The 23,556-nt window shown below is 38.0% G+C and overlaps 2 pseudogenes; both read left to right on the forward strand.

The window, feature by feature from the left end:
* Nucleotides 1–345: 345 nt before the first annotated feature.
* On the forward strand, nucleotides 346–2,311 carry LOC147501699 (serine/threonine-protein kinase WAG1 pseudogene; annotated as a pseudogene).
* Nucleotides 2,312–21,603: 19,292 nt separating this feature from the next.
* Nucleotides 21,604–23,228, forward strand: LOC147501700 (putative UDP-rhamnose:rhamnosyltransferase 1 pseudogene; annotated as a pseudogene).
* Nucleotides 23,229–23,556: the final 328 nt, after the last annotated feature.

Raw genomic sequence — 23,556 nt, forward strand, 5'->3', positions numbered from 1 at the left:
GGAGTTGACTTTCATCCTCCCAACAAATGCATAAACCTTGTCATCACTACCGACAACGTTGTGCCTAAGCTATTTTAACACGTCAAAACAACACCTATACAAAGTCGACAAAGCATCTAAACTAAGCAACATACCCTCTTAATCTAATAATAATAACAATTGTCATAGTCAACTTAGTCAACGGTAGATATTTATTAGGAACAAAAAACAATGGAGTAGCTGTTAAAATTATTACCAAATCCACTGCCACAAGTAATAAGCTATAAAAATCACCGCCAACTAGTACTTGTAGGCGTTACCATTTGTTTCTTTCTCTAAGCAACTTTTACTTGCTTTTTCTTCCAAGTTTTCAGATTTTTTTCACTTCTCCCAATAACGCGGCTTCACTCTTATGTCAGCAGTTTTCGCTTATCCACGAGCCAATCCACCTCATTAGTCACACCTTCTCTTTCTTTTATATAACCAACACTTTCTCACAACCATTTCATTTCATTTGCACTTTTGCACCCACCTCTTTTTCCTTCCAAACTCCAAAGAAAGCCATGGAACTTGATACACTTTTCCCATCTGATTCTTCAGATCTTGATCTTAGTTTCACTAGTTGCACTTCTAATACCTCAACTGAACGCACTTTTGCTTCTTCAAGTGCGCGTAGTTCTTTAACTCTTAGTTTCAATGAATCTCGCTTATTACATTCTTCTCCACTAATACACCGTCCTCATCGTAAATCTGACCCACATTGGTCTTACATACATGCAGCAACAAATCTTTCACAAGATGGTACCTTACAATTACCTCACCTCAAACTTGTCCGCCACCTTGGTAGTGGAAACTTGGGTCGCGTCTTTCTTTGCCGTCTCAAAGACTTTGAGGGCTCAAACTTCGCGCTTAAGGTCGTCGACCGTGATGCATTAACATACAAGAAACTCTCTCATGTACAAATGGAAACAGAAATTTTGTCCATGGTAGACCACCCTTTTCTTCCAACGCTCTATGCGCATCTCGAGGTGTCTCATTACACATGTATGCTAATAGATTACTGCTCGAATGGTGATTTACACGCGTTGCTTCGTAAACAACCGGGTAACCGTTTCAAACTTAACGCCGTTAGATTTTTCGCGTCTGAAGTTTTAGTCGCGTTGGAATATTTACATGCCATGGGTGTTGTTTACCGAGATTTGAAACCTGAAAACGTTCTGATTCGAGAAAATGGACACATCATGTTATCTGATTTTGACTTGTGTTTGAAAAGCTGATGTGGTCCCTACACTTGAAACAAAACCGGTTCGTCGTCGTAAGAAACCCCGGTTTTTTACATGTTTCAAATCCGGTTTAACAGAAGAAGAAGAGGAAAGTTTGATAACAGAATTTGTAGCTGAACCGGTAACAGCAAGTTCGAAGTCGTGCGTAGGTACGCACGAGTACTTAGCACCAGAACTAGTTAACGGTAACGGTCACGGTAACGGAGTAGATTGGTGGGCATTCGGTGTTTTTATCTATGAGTTATTATATGGTCGTACACCATTTAAAGGTGAGAGTAAAGAGTGTACTCTGCGCAATATAGTATCAAGCAGTAAGAAATTTAAGTTTCAAGAATGTGACATGGTTGAAGAAGAGGGAATGGCAGAAGTTACAGACTTGATATCGAAGTTATTAGTGAAGGATTCGAGGATGAGACTGGGATGTGTTAGGGGTGCCACAGATATTAAAGTACACCCGTTTTTCAAGGGTATTAAATGGCCTTTAATACGGACGTACAAACCACCAGAGGTACGTGGACTTGTAAGGAAGGGCTCGCATGTGAGTAATGGGATGTTAACATCAAAGAGGAAAAACTGGCCTTTCAAATATATCAGAAGATCTGTAAATTTTAATGGAAGTAATAAGTGTACTACTTATTTATGAAGAAAATTGAAAGTTTTGTTTGAATTTTTAGACATTTTTCTCGTAAGGTTTGTAGGGTGTCCTATATAGGCTATAGCATAGTACGTAGTCATCTGATTATTTAGTTACGGTCTACACCGTACGTGTACACACTACACAGTGTAAAAATTCTGAGAAAGTCAACAAACTCTAGTGATTTTTTGCTCCCAGCGTTAATCACTCAACGAACTTTCAGGCTCTCAGCTTATTTATAATTACTCTCAACATACTCATTTTTCTTTACCTACATACATATACGGATATACCTCTATTTTTTATTTTACTAGCCATTTGGCCCGGCCTATGGCCGGACTTGCTACATAGATAGCTAATTACTCAAAAACCTAAAGTCCACTTGAATAAATAATATATGTATATTGATAGCTAATGATTCATTGCATACTTTGTTTGAAGGGTTTATGTTTTTCTAATATTTTTTGAAGGGGATTGCAAGCTCTCAAATCGATGTCAATTCCAAATCTAAATGAGAGTCCTACCTTAGCTTTCTCAGCTGCTTGACGAAGCATTTGGACAGCTAACTTGGCGATTATGTTGTAGCATCAATCCCATGAATGCATTTGATCTTTAACACTATTGGTTATTCTATAATTGCATTCTAGTGAATTAGTAAATACAAATTTCAGTCATTGAGAAAACCCGGCCCACAAATATCATAACTATTTATCAACGCTTTCTGTAAACTATTTATCGAATTTTTGGTGGCTTCCAAGTCCAACCAAATTCTTCACCTTGTGGCTTGTGCTAACTCCACTAACAAAAAATAATAATTCAAATATATGCAAATCACAATCTTATAAGCATATATTCTTAAATAGTACGCCTAAAAATAAACTTAAATAACAATACCTTTACATCTAACCTCCACTTTACAAAATAAGTATTTCCATCCCAACGGTTCCTCTGATTTCCTCACTGGACTTTTGAGCCTATTTAATATTTATATCCTTTGGGTTCATTACCTAACTTCCAAATTCCAAAATGATATGTTATTACTACTATACTAACACACACATTGTACATGAAAGAAATTAAAAGTAAAAACAAAAAATAAAATGTTTCTCTTTCGCAGTGAACAACTTCTTCCCAACTCGATTGTGTTTATAGGGTACTATGGGTTAGCCTAAACTTCCATTTCATTTTAACATTCAAGTTATAAATGAATACTACAAACTACAAAACCATCAAACACAATAAAATGGTGTAGCTTATTATTCTTCCAAAAATAATCATGAATTATTATCACTCCTCTTCATTTGGTCACCAAAATGATTAAAAAAAAACAAAAATGTGATAAAAATTAATTCTTTTAACACAAAAATGCATATACATAGAGACCTAAAAAAAGAGAAAAAACAAACATGTCTAATGACTGTAGTAGGAGGGTTGCAGAGTTCACTATATACGACTAAAAACACATGAAAATGAAGGACCGCTCTCTATCTATCTCAATCTTAAGATCACCCAAAGGAAGTGTATTCATCTTCATGGGTTATGGGTTTTTTTAACATTATTGCTCCTTAACACAAACTTTTGATGTTTCTTGTCTTTTAAAGATTGAGAAAAGTGTGAGTTCAAGTTGAGTTTTAGGAGTCTACTCGTGCCTTTTCACCAGATTGCTCACTCACACTCCTAGATCTTCACGCACCTCCTCCAACATAGTGTGAGCTGAGAGCAGCTCCAAAAGCTAGGCCTACTTAAAAATTAGCTTTCAACAATGTCAACAACACCGCGAAAAAGTAGACTATGGTTGCCCAATCGATCCATCATTGTGAAATCCCTTCCGGCGCCCGGGCTTGAAGCCGTAAGTTAGGCTCCCTTCGCCTTATCTCTTTGAGTCGGCGTAAGTAGCAAAGAGCCTAACAGAACACTTTGTTGAAACTTCTTCAAACAATAGAATGTAATCGGAAAAACGACCAAACTGAAAATGGCCGACCAAGGATGACACACCTGCAATGCCAATCGGCAGTAGCCATAGCGTGCTTCGCAAGAAGAAACAACTCGATGATAAGGTAACCGCATACATAGAGAATGATCTTGGCAAGAGACCTAGTTAACAAACAACAAATGACCGTCAGATAAAAGTTTTAAAACACGGCATAATAATGAATGGTTTTTCAATTCGCCACGCAGAAATCAGCTCTTTTTCTCTCCTCATGTGAGGGATAACGCTAACATGAAGATGGTTCTGTTTAATCTTTCACCAGCTCAAACCGCTTATGATATCACAACCAAGGCCGGCCCAGGCGTATCACAACATTCAACGAAGCAAATTTGAGAATTGGATGGAAGATGAGCTTGGAAGGATTTAAAGCCATATCGTGTCAATGACTTGAGCAATCTGCAGCAAGAACAACCTCTTCATCTCCTTCAGTTGCTTCTGCAAACAAATGGCACATATCTTGCGAGACACAGCAAGCGGTTGAGATTATGTTTATAGCCTGACTAAAGCAGAGAACAGATAGTGCAGTGATTGTAGGATGTGATCGTTAATCTGAGATAACAATAATTGCAAAAGTAAGTAACAAACTCGAAGAGAGTTAGCTCACTTGACACTTCCAACCTGATTACACGTACTTGACTTGACAAACTTGAACAGAGTTCTGAACGGAGCGGAGAATTCAATGAGCTCATCAAAACAACTAACTATTTGAAGGCTGCTAGCCATTCCCTGTTTTCATTACTCATTCATTCCATTTATCAAGCAATTTCAGAGTCTAATAGTGGAATGAGAATCAACATTGAACCTAACACTCTCAAATTCACCAGCAACGCCCAAAAGCAAGGGTTCATCGTGAGTGTAGAGATAAACCAAAAAGATCTGAGTCCAATATATGGCTACCTCAAGTGGGTGGATCAACATAACCACGTTGTATCCAGTCTAGTAGTAGCCATTACAATCTAATGCATTAACCACCATTTACCACAAATATTGAAGCTATATTTGTGTCATCCATTGCTAGTCAGTTTTAATAGTGAATTGGACTAAATATTTATAGAAAAGTGAGGCTTATCTTGCTGAAATGAAAAGAAGTGAATTACCGTTAGCCGAACGCATCATAGGCGAGCTTGTCTGACCAATCAGTTGTGTTCAAGTTTGAACAGTGGGTTCAGAACCATGAGCGTGGACTAATTCAAGATTTTTGGTAATAAGAATTTCACTCTGTAAAAGGAGTTGTTACAGATTTACTAACTTTTGTTTTTCTGTTTATTGATGTGTAAAGGAATGTATCAAAAGAAGAGTTCTCCGCAGCCACCAAATTTAATCCAAATTGCTTGCTCAAGCACCGCGAAAGATGCTATGGAATCTGTTTGGGATATTTGTTACAATGACACAAAGCCTTTTGACAGAGCTTTTTAAAGTCATAGATGTGGATTTACCTTCATTTTTGTAACGCTCTTTAGGATAATTTTGAACCGATTCTTGAGAAAGAAATTGAACCTTTCCTACCCCCGTTTGAGCTACTTATACTTTTCTCAAAATGACCATCTCTGTTTATCTTCACAAAGACTGAATTTACAGAAACAGAAGAAACTAATAGATTCATTTCAGATTACACTTCACAGAATCTAACACAAATTATGTGATTGAGAATATAGATTCATATGCAGTAGTCCAGAAAGAAAAGTCCCACCTTAATTTGTACGTGAGCAGAAACCACAATCCGCAGGATCGCTTTGGTTGATGTTAGCTGCTGCCACATCACCAATGAATTTAATTGCATCTATCAGAAATAAACCTTAATTTGTATATTCTCTACACCAATCTCCATAAGATTAGCCAAACATCCCATTGCAATTCAACATATCATTGACTACTATATCTGACCGCCATAAAAAAATTAGAACTGAGCAATCCTCTTACCACAGTCATGCTTAACAGTTTAATCATCATTACACAAAAGCTTTACAATGATATTATAAGTAACAATATTCGGTTTACATCCCAACTCTATCATTTCTTTATACAGCGTAATTGAAACATCAACACCCTCAGATATACCAATAGCATGAAGAACCGTATTATAAGCCACCACATCCAATACAATTCCCTTCTTCTTCATCTCCTTATACAACTTACAGCGTCTTCCACAGTTTCCCCGACTTACATACAATATCCATATATATAGAATACGAATGTAAGGATGGGTTTTCAGATGATGGGTTTCCAAAACCCCGAGTAGATTCTAAGGTTTTCCACTTTCGAAGTTGTCATTTTTTGCTTTTCCCTTTTAGTAAACATGTATTTTAATAATAAATGTATTCTTCAACCATCTCTATTACCTCTGGAGCTAATTCAATTATTCCTACGTTCTCAATATGGATTGGTCGAGGTGATAGAATATGTTTGCTTAAATCATTTGATCTGAATCACATTGCATATTTGCATGCTATCTGTTTTTGACCCATAGTGTTATGAGACACTTTCCAGGATGACATTTGCCATTGTAATTCAACAAAATTTTGAAAGCTTTATAAAGAATCCTCATGGCATTTTATGGAGTTAGGTTATTTTGGCTCTCATTACAATGCCTATACCTTCATAAGATGCTATCTGATATTGACTGAAGGACTGATTTGTCCCTTGAAACAACTTCGAAACAGTTGCATGAACACCAACTTGTATTAAGCACAATAAGAGTTACACGAGAAGCTTCATTTTGCAAAATAAGTCACGATGAAGTATAATTCGGGAGGAAAAATTTGTAAATAATTTCTGATGAAGTCCTAAAAGAAAACTATCTAGCCTTCTTGCTCGATGAAGTGTCATAATTTCATCTTACAACTACCTCAAGAAAGCATAATAAAGCAATTTAGAAGTTTTTGATGAACTTGTAAATGTGTGTACTGATTTCTTCTGCCCTTTCCTTGTTGATGAAGTGTCCAACTCCTTCCATCACGACTATTTCCTCAAGGAAGGGAACGTAACTTTTGAACCCACCTCCATGTATAAAATCCTTTGTTCCTGGGAACCCACCTCCATGGTGCAGTGAGCTCCCAGTTTCTGCCGAATAATAAGAGAGAAAAATGACAAACATCAGTGTGGTCGGTGAACCAACTGGTTCTTACAAACGGCGGCACAATGATATAGAAAATAAATTAGATTTTGCGGTATATGCTACTTCATGGTACTTTTAACATATTATGGTTCGGTGTTCACTAACATACAGTTTAAAGCTCAGTAGTAATTTAATGCACCAGTGAATCCTGTTTGATTGTATTTGTTTGCATAATAGTTGACATCCTCCTCGATAGCCAAGAGGGCAAGGTGTATGGTCCATCGGTTGTGAACCCTTTGTCTCTAGGTATAAAGATTGGACCTGAACTGTGGTGCGTAAGAAATTTATGCAAAGACATTTGATGTACCCGCATGAGAGAACCGAGCTTCTATTTCTCCGTGCTCCGGAACACAACCGGGAAACATTCAGTTAGATATGAAAATTATAATTGATCCTTGTAACAGATTTCGAGGCAATATTCACAAAAACAAGGTGATGCAATGGTGTGTCTTTGTGGAGCATCGATACAAATACACAATATACTTATATAGAAACTATTACAAATCTGCTCTGAAAATGCAAACATGTACTACACATTGCATTTTATTCCTTGGCGTCTTTGTCATCTTCATCTTCTTAGCTTGTTGTATGTGTTATTGGTTGAGATCACGGCTACGCATTATCGATCTGTTCTTAAAATTTTAGGACAGCAATCCTGCCCAACATATCCAGCAAGAATAATTCCTGGTCGGTTGAATGCTTCAATGAAATCTTTTTCACTTGAATTAACACCAACTGCAAACATAAAAATCCCAAAGTGCATAATAATACGAAAATTGTATTCCATCAATAAGACAGGACAAAACAGGAGTTGGTGACCGCATGAGAGCACAAAGGTCAAGTGCATAATTTTCAGCTTATCTCTAAAATTGAAAACTAAGTAAACAAATTGAATCATAAACGCAACCACTTCCAATAAAAACAAATTTATTAACCTTGTTGTAAACCAAGTGAAAGAAGGTGGGAAAATAAGAGCCAACACTGTGCTTGCAAGAACTACATGAGGAATAAAAGAATTCACTCCCTTCAATATCTTCAACACCTGAAAGAAACTACATTATCATAAATTAATGAAACCGAAAAAAAACAATCAAACGGTCAACATGCATATAAAAAAATAATCTCACCTGCTGGGTCTGATTCGAAGGGTTTGGTGGAACCGGATCGGGTTCGTAAGAATCTAAACTCTATACACATCTAATTACTGCCGGGAGAAGAATAAGAGAGAAGTTTGAAGAGAGGAGATAAGATTTAAGAATGGAGATAAGATTTAAGAAAGAGGTTTTTATCTACTTATCTATTTTGGGTTTTTATGTATTTTGGGCTACGAACAATTGAAATTGCTAAAAAAAGGGCGTAGAATTCATTTTTTAGATAAAATCTGATGTGTCAGTCTGTGAGAAAAAAGGGGGGCTGACGTGGGTCACTGGGAGCATTCTCAACTACTCAGTATTAATGGTCTTTGATTTTTAACATGCAAATAAATTATCTAGAGGTGGCACAAGCCCCGCTACAAGTTGTGCGCCAAATCCAATCCTTCTAAATCATTGGAACTACTCACATCACATTTTTTTTTTTTTTATTTATTTTACTTTGGTTTGTAATTTGTATTAGAATTTTAGAAATATGATTCAAGTGAATAACCTAGGCTATCTAATGCGACGCCCATGCTTGAATTAATCCTGAGGTCTGTTAAACAGGCTAACATAGTGTGGTTGTGTTTGTTTACACATCATATCTTGGATTTTGCAAATTCTTTTGGTGAAAATGTCGAGTATTCCGAATTTTTTAACCAAGCCAAATAGCTAGCTATTGGAGAATGGATGGAAGATATGAGAATACAGTCTTTGTTTAACTGTGAAATTGGTCGGGTCCACAATAAATCAGTTTTTTTCACTAAATTTGAAGTAGTATATATGTATAATCTTGGAATCGAATATATTTATTAAACGTTTAATTAGTATAGGGAGGAGATCAGATTGTACAAACGTCTATAATGTCTCAGTGCACTTCTTCCCGTCTAAATACTATACCTTCGTAGTTCGTACTAAAATTCATATTTGAACAAGTTCATAGTCGAGAGAAGCAATACACTTCGGAAGATCTTCATTAGATAACTAGCTTATGGGGCGTTCCCACTAGATAACTTTACTAATACACTACATAAGAATAAAAGTACTACGAAATGGCCAGTAAGCTGCTCAAGCAACTATCTCCAGGAGATGCAGTCCTGCTAGGTGATAACCAAACAGTCCATAGAAAGGAACAGACTCCACTGAATGGATTAGCTCCTCTATTTTAGAGAGGAAATTATGTAATAGTTTATCTTTCTCTGTAAGTTACAGGTGGATAAATAGAACTGTAAATGGAGAGGCTCACTTACTAGCCAAATGGGCATCCAGTTTTAATGGAATTGAGCCTCAACCAAGTTTTTTGAGTTGTAACCCACTATATTTTGAAAGTTAATGGAATTATCAAAAAAAAAAAAAAAAAACTAGATTTACGCTTACTAATTGAAAACCTCTACCAGTAAGTCAGTTGAATCACTTGAGCGATTGTCTCCTTCGATAAGAAAGCAATATGGGAACCACCTTGGTGGACAACACTTTCAGTCAAATTCAACTTCCTCTGCATTTCTGCCTTTGAAAGTTCTGAACACAGCTGCTAAATGACTTTACATCCATGTCCCAAGCAATCACTCTAGCTGCTCCTGCTCCTGCTCTTCTTCCACCTTTTAGGTCAAAACATGCATCATATCAAACTTAGTAGTAATATAATCTTCACCCAGGCAACATTAGGCATAAAGAGTCTGCTTGTTCAAATTCAAAGACAAATAAGCAGGCCGGGCTAGTATTAGGAATTTGAGGGTTATCCTCTTCTTTTTTCTGCTAAGCTTCCAAGCATTTCTTTCCACTGCTCCTTGATTATGAGTTTGGTTATATGATATATCAAAACAGCTTTAGCATATATGTCCCTAGTGGATTTTCTTAGCCAGGCCCAACATAGAAGAACATGTCTTTTGTGCTCCTTAATTGACTATGAGTTTGTTTATATGATATCAAAATTGTTGTTTAATCTTGGCTTGAAACCGAATTCCCAAAGACCCGTATCACACCGTGCAAGATAACAAAGAAAACTAAAGCAATAAGAAAACAATCACACAGAACACAAAGATTTTAAGTGGTTAAGCAATATGCCTAGTCCACTGGTGATAGAATTTGATTAGCAATATATGGTGAAGAAGAAGTTATTACAATCTCTCTAAACTACTCTCTGTCTCTTTCTATGCATATGGCTTGGGTTCATATTTATATATAGACACAGAAACATAAGACACTTCTAATACAAAACCGACTCTGTTTCTAAAACCAAAATAGGAATCCGTGAGCTTTCCTATTCTATACAGAACTCCTATTCTGAACAAAACTATGACTTACGAGCAATACATCAACAATCTCCGGCCACCTTGGCGAGTAACTCACCACCTTGGACATCTTGTTTTCTGACTCCAATCATAGTAAACCTTCACCCTTCCTTGCAAATCAAGTGTATCTATCACCACCCTGCACCCTAAGGTGCCTACATGTGCAAAACATGTAACAAGTTCAAGCAAAGCCTGAACTTCTCCACGAGAACCGCCTTTGTCAACATATCAGTTGCATTATCTTTTGTGTGAATTTTCTGAAAAAGAATTTCACCCGAAGCAATCAACTGCCATATCTTGTGATATCGCATATCAATGTGTTTTGTCCTCGCATGATAAATCTGATTCTTTGCCAAGTAAATTGCACTCTGACTGTCACAATGTAATTGAATAACACCCTGTGATAACCCAAGTTCTGCCACTAATCCCTTCAGCCATAATGCCTCCTTTGAAGCTTCTGACGCAGCCATGTACTCTACTTCAGTAGTGGACAATGCTACTAATGATTGTAACATCGACCTCCAACAAATCGGTCCTCCTGCTAGTGTGTAAACAAAGCCTGTGGTAGACCTCTTGTTGTCAAGATCTCTTTCATAATCTAAATCTACATAACGACCAACAACTCCACCTGCATGCTCAGTCTTTTGAAACTGGATGCCAATATCAGTTGTCCTTTTAAGATACCACAATACCCATTTAACTGCATTCCAATGCTCTTTTCTTGGGTTTGCCATGTATTTACTAACAATGCTTACTGCATGAGCTAAATCTAGCCTAGTGCATACCATGGCATACATCAAGCAACCAACCGCATTAGCATACGGAACATGTGACATCTCCTCCACCTCGAGCTCGGTAGTGGGGCTTTGCCTTGCAGACAACTTGAAGTGATTTGCTAGAGGCGTCGACACCGGTTTTGCCTCACTCATGTTAAACCTCTGTAGCACCTTCTCCATGTATTCTTTCTGCGATAACATTAATTTTCCTGCCCGTCTGTCCCTGTGAATTTCCATACATAGGATCTTCTTTGCAGCACCAAGATCCTTCATGTTAAACTCCTTGCTTAAGAGGAGTTTCAAACCATCGACATCTGATGTCTTCTTAGCAGTGATCAGCATATCATCAACGTATAACATCAAGAACACAAAAGAGCCATCATCAAGAAACCTAACATATACACAACAATCATACTCACACCTTGTGTAACCTATTCCAATCATGAAGGAGTCAAATCGTTTGTACCATTTTCGTGGAGACTGCTTTAACCCGTACAAAGACTTTTTCAATTTGCACATATAATCTTCTTTCCCAAGCTCCTTAAACCCCTCCGGTTGCTCCATGTAAATTGTTAATTTCATCTAAATCGCCATGAAGGAAGGTTGTTTTTACATCCATTTGTTGTAGTTCAAGATCAAACTCAGCCACCATAGCTAGCACGACCCAAATGGATGCATGTCTAACAACTGGTGAGAAAATCTCATTGTAATCAATACCTTCCTTTTGTGAGTACCCTTTTGCTACCAACCTTGCCTTGAATCTTTCTCCTTCCTTGTATTGTGCATCCTTTTTCCTATAAACCCATTTACATTTGATTGCTTTCTTTTCTTTATTTGGTCATGGAACCAGATCCCAAGTACCGTTTTTGTTTAGAGACTCCATCTCTTCCTCCATTACCTCCATCCATTTGTGCCCATTGTTTTCGGTAATAGGACCTTGAAAAGAAGTAGGATCTTCGGACATGATAGTGAGGGCAAAAGATAAATTGTCTTCAAATCCATATCTTTGAACTTTCTTTTTCATTCTGAACAGTTTGGAAAGTGCAATATTGTCAGTATGTAATGGTTGTCGTTGCTGCTCCTGAGTGTTAGATGTATCATATTGTACATGGTCTTTCTCTTCAATTTGATCATCTAAATCCATCTCAACTTCCTGATCATTTGAATGCACCTCAACCTCCTATTTTTCGCTGCTTCCATTGTTTGGAGATGTGCTATATGACTCGTGGTCTTCCTTCAACACAGATTGTTCATCAAAGATAGCATCCTTGCTGATAATCCTTTTCTTTCCAACTGGATCCCATAACTTGAAGCCTTTGACGCCTTTTTCATACCCGAGAAAAATGCACTTCAGTGATTTTGAATCTAGCTTGGACTTTTGTTCTGTAGGAACATGCACATAACCTGGACACCCGATTTTTTTTAGATTTGAATAGTCGACTTCCTTCCCTATCCACACCTCTTCTGCAACTTTCCCCTCCAAAACCATTGAAGGAGACCTATTCACCACATACGCAGCCATGTCGACTGCCTCAACCTAGAACGCCAATGGTAACTCTGTATGTAGTCTCATGCTTCTAGCTCGTTCCAAAAGTGTTCTATTCATCCGTTCTGCGACACCATTTTGTTATAGTGTCATCGAAACTATAAAATGGTGAGTAATACCCGCGACCTTGCAAAATTGTAAGAATGCATGGTCCTTGTATTCACCTCCATTGTCCGTCCTCAAATACTTAATTTTTCTGCCTGTTTGGTTTTCTATTCCGGCTTTCCATTCCTTAAATTTTTCAAAAGTTTCATCCTTAGACCTCATGAAATAGACCTAAACTTTTCTAGAGAAGTCATCTATGAAACTAACAAAGTAGATAGCTCTGCCCTTTGACCTCACCTTTGCTGGCCCCAGATGTCGGAGTGAACATAATCAAGCATTCCTTTAGTACTGTGTGTCGCGGCCTTGAACCGTACTCTGCATTGTTTACCCATTACACAATACTTGCAAAACTCCAACTTGCATGATTTAATACCCTTTAATAATTTTCTCTTGTGAAGCTCCATCAATGCCCTTTTCACTCGTATGCCCGAGCCTCATATGCCATAGTTGAGAGTTATCTGCAAGTGGTTCTAAAAGTGTGGATGTGGCAGCTCCACCTACAACTGTAGTACCCATTAGTTTGTAGAGATTTCCAACCTTCTGCCCCTTTATCAAAGTCATTTCTCCCTTTGTAACCTTCAAAACACCTCCTGTAGCAGCAAACATGCACTTATTGCTATCTAGTGTCCCCAACGAAATTAGGTTCTTCTTCAAGTCTGGGACGTGTCTCACATCTCCCAAAGTCCTCACAACTCCGTCAAACATCTTGACCCTGATAGTTCCAATCCCTATGGACTTGCAAGCCGCATCATTACCCATTAGAACAGTACCTCCATTGTAAGGTGCATATGAATCGAACCATTATTTATTTGGACACATATGATACGAACAACTAGAGTCCATAATCCAATAATCTGAAAGATAATTATTATTACTTGTAGATACGGAGAGAAGATCCGCATCACTAGTATCAGAAGTTTCTGCTGCAACACCTGCTGAACCTTGTAGTTGCCATTTTCTTTTATGTTTTTCTTCTAAATCTTTAGCCGCTTTCTGCAATCCCTCTTGTAGTGCCTTGGGTTGCCACAATAGTAGCAACCTTCTTCTCTGCCCCTGAAATTCGACCTAGAGTTGCTTCGGCTCGAATTCCCTTTCTCTTTTGGCCTTCCACGATTACTTTTATAACTGTTACTAGCTGTAAGACCTTCCCCTTTAACCTCCTCGAAACCTGCTGACTTTTTTCTTGTTTCTTGAGCTAATACTAATGCAGTCACATCATCAAGTTCTAGAGTTTCCATGTTGCACATAAAAGATGTAACAAGATGTTCATAGGAGTCTGGCAAAGAATTGAGGAACACAATAGCCTTGTCTTCTTCTTCCAACTTTACTTCCAATCTCAATAATTCGTTTACCATCCTGTTAAATGTATTGAGATGGTCCAGCATGTTTGTTCCTTCTACTTGTTTGAGGCTATAGAGCCTCTTTTTCATGGATATCTTGTTGGTAAGATATATCGTCATATAGAGCTTTTCAAGTCTTTCTCAAATTTCTACAAAGAGTTTTTGAATCCATCACGCTTGTACATAACGCCATCGGCAATGTGCAAACGAATTGTGCTTAAAACTTTCTCATCCAAATCTTGCCAAACTTCATCTCATCATGCCTCACGGCCTTTTGGATACCCTTGCACAAAGCCTTCCTTGTCCCTTGCTGTGTGAGTAGATCCATAACCCTTTGTTGCCATAAAGAGAAATTGTTCCGACCATCGAATATTTCAATTTCAACTTTAATTCCAAACACCTTTGCAGCCATTACGAATACCTTTGCTCCGATACCACTGTTGTTTAATCTTGGCTTGAAACCGAATTCCCAAAGATCGTATCGCACCGTGCAAGATAACAAAGAAAACTAAAGCAATAAGAAAATAATCACACAGAACACAAAGATTTTAAGTGGTTAAGCAATATGCCTAGTCCATTAGTGATAGATCTTGATTAGCAATATATGGTGAAGAAGAAGTTATTACAATCTCTCTAAACTACTCTCTATCTCTTTCTATGCCTATGACTTGGGTTTATATTTATAGACACAGAAACGTAAGACACTTCTAATACAAAACCGACTCTATTTCTAAAACCAAAATAGGAATCCGTGAGCTTTCCTATTCCATACAGAACTATGACTTACGAGTCATACATCAACAATCTCCACCTTGGCGAGTAACTCGCCACTTGGGACATCTTGTTCAGACTCCAATCATAGTAAACCTTTCTTTCAATATGGGAACCACCTTGGTGGACAACACTTTCAGTCAAATTCAGCTTCCTCTGCATTTCTACCTTTGAAAGTTCTGAACACAGCTGCTAAATGACTTTTACATCCAAGTCCCAAGCTATCACTCTAGCTGCTCCTGCTCCTATTCCACCTTTTAGGTCAAAACATGCATCATATCAAATTTAGTAGTAATATAATCTTCACCCAGGCAACATTAGGCATAAAGAGTCAGTCGTCATGCTTGTTCAAATTCAAAGACAAATAAGCAAGGCTAGAATTAGGAATTTGAGGGTTATCCTCTTCTTTTTCTGCTAAGCTTCCAAGCATTTCTTTCCACTGCTCCTTGACTATGAGTTTGTTTATATGATATATCAAAATAGCTTTAGCATATATGTCCCTGGTGGATTTTCTTAGCCAGGCCCAACATAGAAGAACATGTCTGTTGTGCTCCTTAATTGACACTATGAGTTTGTTTATATGATATCAAAATAGCATTAGCATGTATGTCCCTGGATTTTCTTGGCCAGGCCCAACACAGAAGAACATGTCTGTTGGTCTTGTATAAAGGATGTTGAAGAGACACTTGAGACCATTTTGCATCAACGTGTGTTGCCTCCAATTAATTTCATACAAGTGTTTTCATAATATAACATAATGAAAAATGTGCTTGGTTTAGTGTCATCTATTGGTGGAAACACACATATGTTAATTAATGAAACCTTGTAACTATTACAAACAATGTTTTCACGACCAAGGGCGGATCCAGGATTGTCCCTCAAGGTGGGCTGCTCACAGTAATTTACAATCCTATCTTTTTTTTTTTGGGAGTTCCTGCATCCCCTTGGATCCACCCCTATTCACAACTTGTTTCGAACGGTGCAAACAATCAGAGAGGTGCCTTGAACAGACGCGAGTCACTAAGAGATGTGTCTGTTGAAACAGTGACATTTGAAGACATAAGTGAAACAACTCAGTGATGTTTTGAAGTATTCTGAAAAGGTGCGTGAATGCCTATATATACATGGGTGTGTTCAACATCTTTGTATAAGAGAATTCAGTGAGTTTTACTTTGTCATCACTAGTATTGTTCTGGAGTGTTCTTTGGTTATGGTTAGGTGATGCACACTTGCATCATAACAACACAATTGAGGCTTCATTGTATCATGGAGGCAATCTCTCACATCCCTAGTGCAATTATGATCATTGATCAAAAGGGGAGAAATATTGTCTAAAAGATAGCGACATCGTGCCTTGAAGCCGAAAGCATTGTTCTCTAATTTTATCAGTAGATTTCTCTATTCCAATGCAAGTTTTATTCCAGCACTGATGAGTGACGACAAACTTAAAACCACAATAATGCACCAAATGGCATGACTGAACGAATACTTGCTGAAAATAAACTTCACTAAGAATTTTTCTTGTCAAATAGACCAACTTCACTAACAATGTTGAAGAAATCACTCGTCTCTTATGGGAATGCTCACATGCCAAGAAACTATGGGACTGGGTCTCTAGCTAATAGGTTTCATGTTCAACATAACTTCAACTCTTTACCACAAGCTAAAGCCAAAATGAAAAATAGAAGCACGCTTCTTTCTCACATTTGGAATGCATCCATCATTGGAGGCTTAGTTAGTTTGTGGAAGCACATAAATAAAATGATCTTTGAAGACAAGAAGGAAATAAAATTTGGATTTCTATAAGAACGAAATCTGGAAAAGCATTTGACAGAGTGTGCATCTCTCCAAAGACACGGTAAAGAATGCAGTTGATCAGGCAATATTGAGGGGTTGAGGAGTTACGATCAAGCTTCCCAAATCACCTCAAATCAAAACTTGCTTATGGAAATCCCCTAATCATTACACCATCAAAATTAACTGTGATAGTGCTGCAAGGGGAAACCCAAGTCCGACAACTATTGGAGCAACCTTTATAAACTCTAATGGAGATTTTCATTTGGTTTTATAGAGGAAAATTGGTGTAAATACCAATTATTTTGTAGAATGTATGGCTATATTGGAGAGTGCAGAAACGACAGTGGTAAGGGGATGGAGGAAACTCTGGGTAGAATATGATTCTGGTGCAGCGGTATAAGCATTTAACTCAGATATGTTACCATGGCAGATGCAATAGAGGTGGAAGTATTGCAAAAAGACAATACATGAGCTAAGGATCTCCAACACTTGAGGAGAAGCTAATGCATTAGCTGACACGGTAGCAAATTACACATTTACAATGACTAGCAATATGGCTTTCTTGTTTGAAGGGAGACCCAATTCAACTGGGTCACCAAATGGGAAATGCCCTTTATGGATCTATAGATTTGTAAACTAACCTATACTAGGGGTGTTGTGCATAAGATCTACCTAGTACGGAAGATATGTTATTTACAATGATGCAGTCCTTCCCTTCAACCAACCTGATGTGTAATGTACTTATGTATATTTCAACATATCAATACAATCTACTCAGCAAAAAAAAACTTCACTGATAAGTTTCTATAAAGTTTCATTATTCTGTCCACACGTCTCCAACACCGCCAATGCTCACTCTTCTTTTCCCTTGTACCTCTCTCATTGACATTGTCATTGACATCCTCAAAACCTATTATCCATATTCCTAGTCCAGATTATATTGTGAAGTCTGAACTCTTTACTTCATTTAGCACTTTTGCATCTCTTGGTCTATAATTTGAACTTTTCTATAACATGGCAAGAGCGAGAACCTCTTCATGTAGTCACGCTTCCATGGTTAGCATTTGTTCATATGATCCCATTCTTCCATCTTTCCATTTCTTTAGCCAAAGCTAGAATTCGAGTTTCATTCATCTCTACTCTTAAAAACATCGACAGACTTCCCAAAATTCCAGCAAACTCAGAACCTCTATTTAACTTTGTTCAGTTTTATCTGCCTCCAGTGGAAGGTTTACCTAGTGGCGCTGAAGCTACTGTTGATATGAACATGGATCAACCCCAATTCCTAAAGAAATCTTATGATTTAATGGATACCCAGTTCAAAGAATTCATCTCAAACGAAACAGTAGATAAGATTATTCTAGACTTTGCTCCATCTCAAAAAGAGCAAGGATTCATTTTCTTTCATCTTTATATTTTCAAACTCTCTTCTTAAAATTTGAAGTTTGATGGCTTTCACCTTGGTGTTTCCTTGAAACTCTTGTTGAAGAATACTCCATGCATCTTTAGATTGTGTTGCTCCCATGATCCTTGGAAAGATGGTGTCTCATACACCTTGTTGAATAAAGAGAAGAGCTTTAACATCCTTTTTCTTTGCATATTTCAATTGCTCTTTTTGAGTATTGGTTAACCCTTCCATTGTTGCCGGTTCTACATACCCATTTTCTACCAAATCTCAAATATCTTGAGAAATAAATAAAGTTCTCATATTTATACACCAAAAATCATAGTTATCACTTTCAAATAATGGAATAAAAGGTTATAGGATGTTCACACTTGAGTTACTTGAGCTTGCCATTAAGAATTTCTCACAAAGCTTTCACCTTTCTTCTTAAATATTTCAAGATCTACTTTCTCCTTACTGATTTTCAGAAATTTCAGTTTTCTTCTTTCTTTTCTTCACTATCTCACTTTTATTTGATCTTAGCTCTGATACCAATTATATTGGGTTAATATCTCTCTCTCTCTCTCTCTCTCTCTCTCTCTCTCTCTCTCTCTCTCTCTCTCTCTCTCTCTCTCTCTCTCTCTCTCTCTCTCTCTCTCTCTCTCTCTCTCTCTCTCTCTCTCTCTCTCTATATATATATTTTACTTCTATTCACTCTCAATAATCCCTTATATATTAGGTACAATTTACAGTAGATATGACACTATAACTGTTATACTTAAATATTATGTCACTTTTTACAACTTACATCTACAGACTACTCAAAACCTTCTGTTCAGTGTCATAGAGCTGAACAATACCATTTCTGTATATGACAACTTAAGTTTACATATCTCTAGCACTAAGAGCATCTCTAGGTGGACGTATTCGTGGTCGCATTCTTCAAATTTGAAGAAATGCGTCGGAATTTCCCGAAATTCCAACTCTAGGTGGACGCATTCGTGGTCGCATCACCTGCTTGTTCGCATTCTTGTTCGTAAATTTGGCAATTTGGATGCAGATGCGGCGCGACATTACCAATGTCGCGCGCCATTGCAAATGTCGCCCCACAACTTTTTTGACTTTGACCAGCACCACACGCGCCAGTTGCACTGTCGTGCGCCACTCCTAATGTCGCGTAGGGGTTTTTTTTTCACTTGCGCCACCAATCTAATGTCACGCGGGTTGTTTTCAAATTATACATGGGCCATTCCTAATGTCGCGTGGCGATGTGATATCGGGCGCTACCAAGATTAATGTCGCATCGGGGTGGTCTACAATGAATTTTGGCGACATTGCGATTTGCGACCACCTAGAATTGGTCGAAATTTGCTACCGATTCGCGGGTCGTGATTTTTTTTCAAATTTGAAGAGTATGTTACCACCACCTAGAGATGCTCTAACATTACATTAGTTAACAAAAACAGCAAAAGCTGTATTAAAACGTCATATACTCGCAATAAACAATAAATAGACTGCTTTAATGCCATAATGTATAGAAATCCCAATGGCCACGGTATGGTCTCTGATCTTCCTTTGGCCTCAACTTCACTAGCTTGTCTATGAATGCAGGGCCTAATTAACAGAGCATAGAGGTGATTTTTCGCTTTGCTCAGCTTTTCGCAAGTCTGAACAAAAGAGACCAAACGGGAGTACTCTCATCATTATAGACGTATAGTGCAGCTCCGGAATTGAGCATTCAAAAGAGCGTAGCACTTTTTATTCACTTAACAGTTAACATAACGTGGGGTCGGAGTGTTGGACAACAGAAAATTCCCAGAGCATTCATCCCAGCTAGTTGGAGCTATCAAGCTACACCCTTTTAGTATAATTGCCCTCTGTTTGATTACACGAAGGTAAATTTTCCTGGAACAAAAGGGTAACTACTACTACCTTGAACTCTTCAAGAACTCTCACGTAGAATTAATTTCATACTTTCAGTACAATCTTAAGGTATTTGACTTTGCGAAACTTTGAATAATTCTTGACTATATACATCTATCTTTATTCTATTTTACCGTCTGTAGGTTCCAAAGTAGATAAATATCCTTGCATCTTGTTTATCTAATTACAGAATTGCAGGGCTGAACTGACAGTTACTGGATGTAGCAATTTTCTAGTCTACGTACCAAGTCCCCAACAGTCATTTAAACAACATAAGAGCATTTCCAATGCATGTCAACGTTTTCACCTCTACGTAGGCTTAATTTCTCTTCTTTTCCACCGTTTTGGTAAAAAATAAGGTGAGACTGCCCAATGCAAAGGTGAATATTAATCTCGGGATGTTGGATTTCGTCTGAATGTAAAAATTCGAAAAAACGCGCCGGACGGAATGAAACATCTCGTCTGAAATTAAAAAAAAAAACCGAAAAATAATCGAAAAAACATGCGAGATGGAAATGAAACATTCCGTCCGAAAAAAAAACCGATTTTAAAAAAAAAAACACACGAGACGGAATCTAATATCTCGCTCGGTTTCAACTTCGGTACTATCTCGGTTGAAGGTTTCACTCGTTTTGACTTGGAAAAATAGTCACATTGATATTCACCTTTGCATTGGGCAAATATTTTGAACCATAAGAACATTCCCAATGCGGTGAAAAGAGAGGAATGTGAAAATTTTCATCTCCTTTTGTTCAAATCCAGTGCCCAATGCAGAGGTGAAAAGGAGGGTAACTATTTTCCCAAGTTATTACCAAGGTGAAACTTTCAACCGAGATAGTGGCTGACTTGTGAACTTTGGACGGGATGTTGGATTCCGTCTCGTGTATTTTTTTTAAAAAAAATGGGGGGGTTTTTTTTTTCCGGATGAAATGTTTCAAAAATGGGTTAAAAATAGGTTAAAAAATGATTTTTTAATTTTTTTACTGTTTTTTTTAAATTTCAGACGGGTTGTTTCATTCCGTCCGGAGCGTTTTTTCGATTTTTACGTTCAAACGGAATCTAACATCTCGTCCGAGATTAATATTCACTTTTGCATTGGGCAACTTTACCTTTCTTTTCACCAAAACAGTGATAAAAGGGGGAAAAACTGCCTACGTGGAGGTGATAAGAGAGGGAAAATATTGACTTGCATTGGGAATGCTCTAAAGAGGTGAATATTGTCACATTCTCACCATATCTATCTGCATTGGGAATGCTCTAAGGGTTTACTAGTATTACCCCCAACTAGATGAGTCAATTAGGATTTCTCCCCACCTCAAGTACACACAAATAAAATACGCAATACTTTTTGTGTGTATTTGGGAGTTCATGGTGTTTTTTTTTGTGTGTATTTTGGAGGAGAACCTAATTAGCCATTGGCTCATCTAGGGAACACTAACTAACCCAACACACACACTAATTGGCTCATCTAGGGAACACTAACTAACCCAACAGATAATACCATTCATATTTCTAGTCCACACAGTTACTAAGTCCGAACTTTTCAGCTTTGATTTAACACGTACTTATCTCAATATTATCTTCTCTTGATTGATTTAGCGGGAAAAAAATAAAAATAAACCTCAGCTCTTCATGGCCAGAGAACCTCTTCATGTAGTCATACTTCCATGGTTAGCATTTGGTCATATGATTCCATTTTTCCATCTCTCCAGTTCTTTAGCCAAAGCTGGAATCCGAGTTTCATTCATTTCCACTCCAAGAAACATTCAAAGACTTCCCGAAATTCCTGCAGAATTAGAACCTCTCTTTAATTTTGTTCAGTTTCATTTGCCTTCTGTGGACGGTTTACCCATTGGCGCTGAAGCGACTGTTGATCTTACAATGGACCAAACGCAGTTCCTAAAGGTATCCTATGACTTGATGGATACACAATTCAAAAGCATTCATCTCTAAGGAAACAGTAGATTGGATCATTCTAGACTTTGCTCCATATTGGGCAGTTGATATAGCAAGAGAAAAGAGTATTCCACTGATCATGTTCTCAGTTCTTTCTTCGGTAATTAATGCTTTTTTTGGGCACCCAGATTTCCTCACAGCAGAAGAACAAAAGGACCGTACGTGGGAGAGCCTCACATCGCCACCAAAGTGGATCACTTTTCCGTCGACAGTTGCCTTCCGACCATTCGAGGCTAAAGTCATATTTCTCGGAGTATTCGAGAAAACGCTTCGGCTAAAACTGATGCAGAGAGGATGTCAGAAATGCTCAACGCATGCCAAGCAGTAGCCATGCGGACTTGTAAAGAGTATGAAGGGGAATACTTTGATGTGGCTACGAAAGTTTACCGCCAAGCGGTAATTCCTGTGGGATTAATTCCTCCAGTTCTAGTGGAGAAGGACAGAGATAACGTCGAGGGCCACTCATCTGGCGAGATATTCAACTGGCTTGATCTACAGAAGAACAGATCTGTTGTGTATGTTGCCTTTGGAAGTGAAGCAAAATTAGATAGAGATCAGGTTTTTCAGATAGCACATGGTCTTGAGCTTGCTGACTTGCCATTTCTATGGGCGTTACGGAAGCCCATGTGGGCTATTGACGACGATGATGCCTTGCCATCTGGTTTTCGGGCGGACCGCTAGGTTTGGAGTGGTGGCTTTCGGTTGGGTACCGCAACTGGATATATTATCCCACCCATCAATTGGTGGATCTTTGTTTCACTCTGGATGGGGATCCATCATAGAAACACTCCAACATGGTCATACCCTAGTGGTGTTGCCTTTGGTGATTGACCAGGGACTGAATGCTAGGCTACTGGTGGAAAAGGGATTAGCTGTGGAAGTAGAGAGAACTGATGATGGGAAATTTAATGGTGAAGACATTGCGAAGGCTTTGAGAATGGCCATGGTGAGCAATGAAGGTGAAGATTTGAGGCTTAGAGCTAGAGACATGAAATCCATTTTCAGTGACCAGGGTCTACACTATGACCACTACATGAGAGGATTTGTTAATTATCTCAAGTCCTAGTCGTTTGTTTCCCACAGAATAACGTTCCTCTTTGTACAAGAACACGTACATCTGTAGCTTATAAGCAAGGGGAATCATCTTCTGATGATTTTTATTGGCATTTTCTTGCCAAACAGCCTTGGGCGTCTATTGTTTATCACAAGTACAAATTTGTGATGGAAAATATGGAGTCGCAGCCCTGCTCATATTGACTAGCATGAGATTTGTTTGTCGGAAATATTTCTTCAAGACTTGATGTTAGTTGCAACCTAACATTTCTATACATTTCAGATAATTTCTCTCAATCATCATCAAGATTACATGCACTGGCATGCTAAGTTAAGTTTGAATACAGAAAATAGCGCACTAAGGAAGCCATGTAAGACTAAAAAAGCTCTAAACAGAACCAAAGAACAACACCACCGAAGCTAATCATAAGCTGAAAACACAAATGAAAGCTGCAATTCCTGCAAAAAAGCTGTGATGAA

The sequence above is a fragment of the Coptis chinensis genome, chromosome 4 (assembly GCF_015680905.1).
Source record: "Coptis chinensis isolate HL-2020 chromosome 4, ASM1568090v1, whole genome shotgun sequence".
NCBI classification, from domain to species: domain Eukaryota; kingdom Viridiplantae; phylum Streptophyta; class Magnoliopsida; order Ranunculales; family Ranunculaceae; genus Coptis; species Coptis chinensis.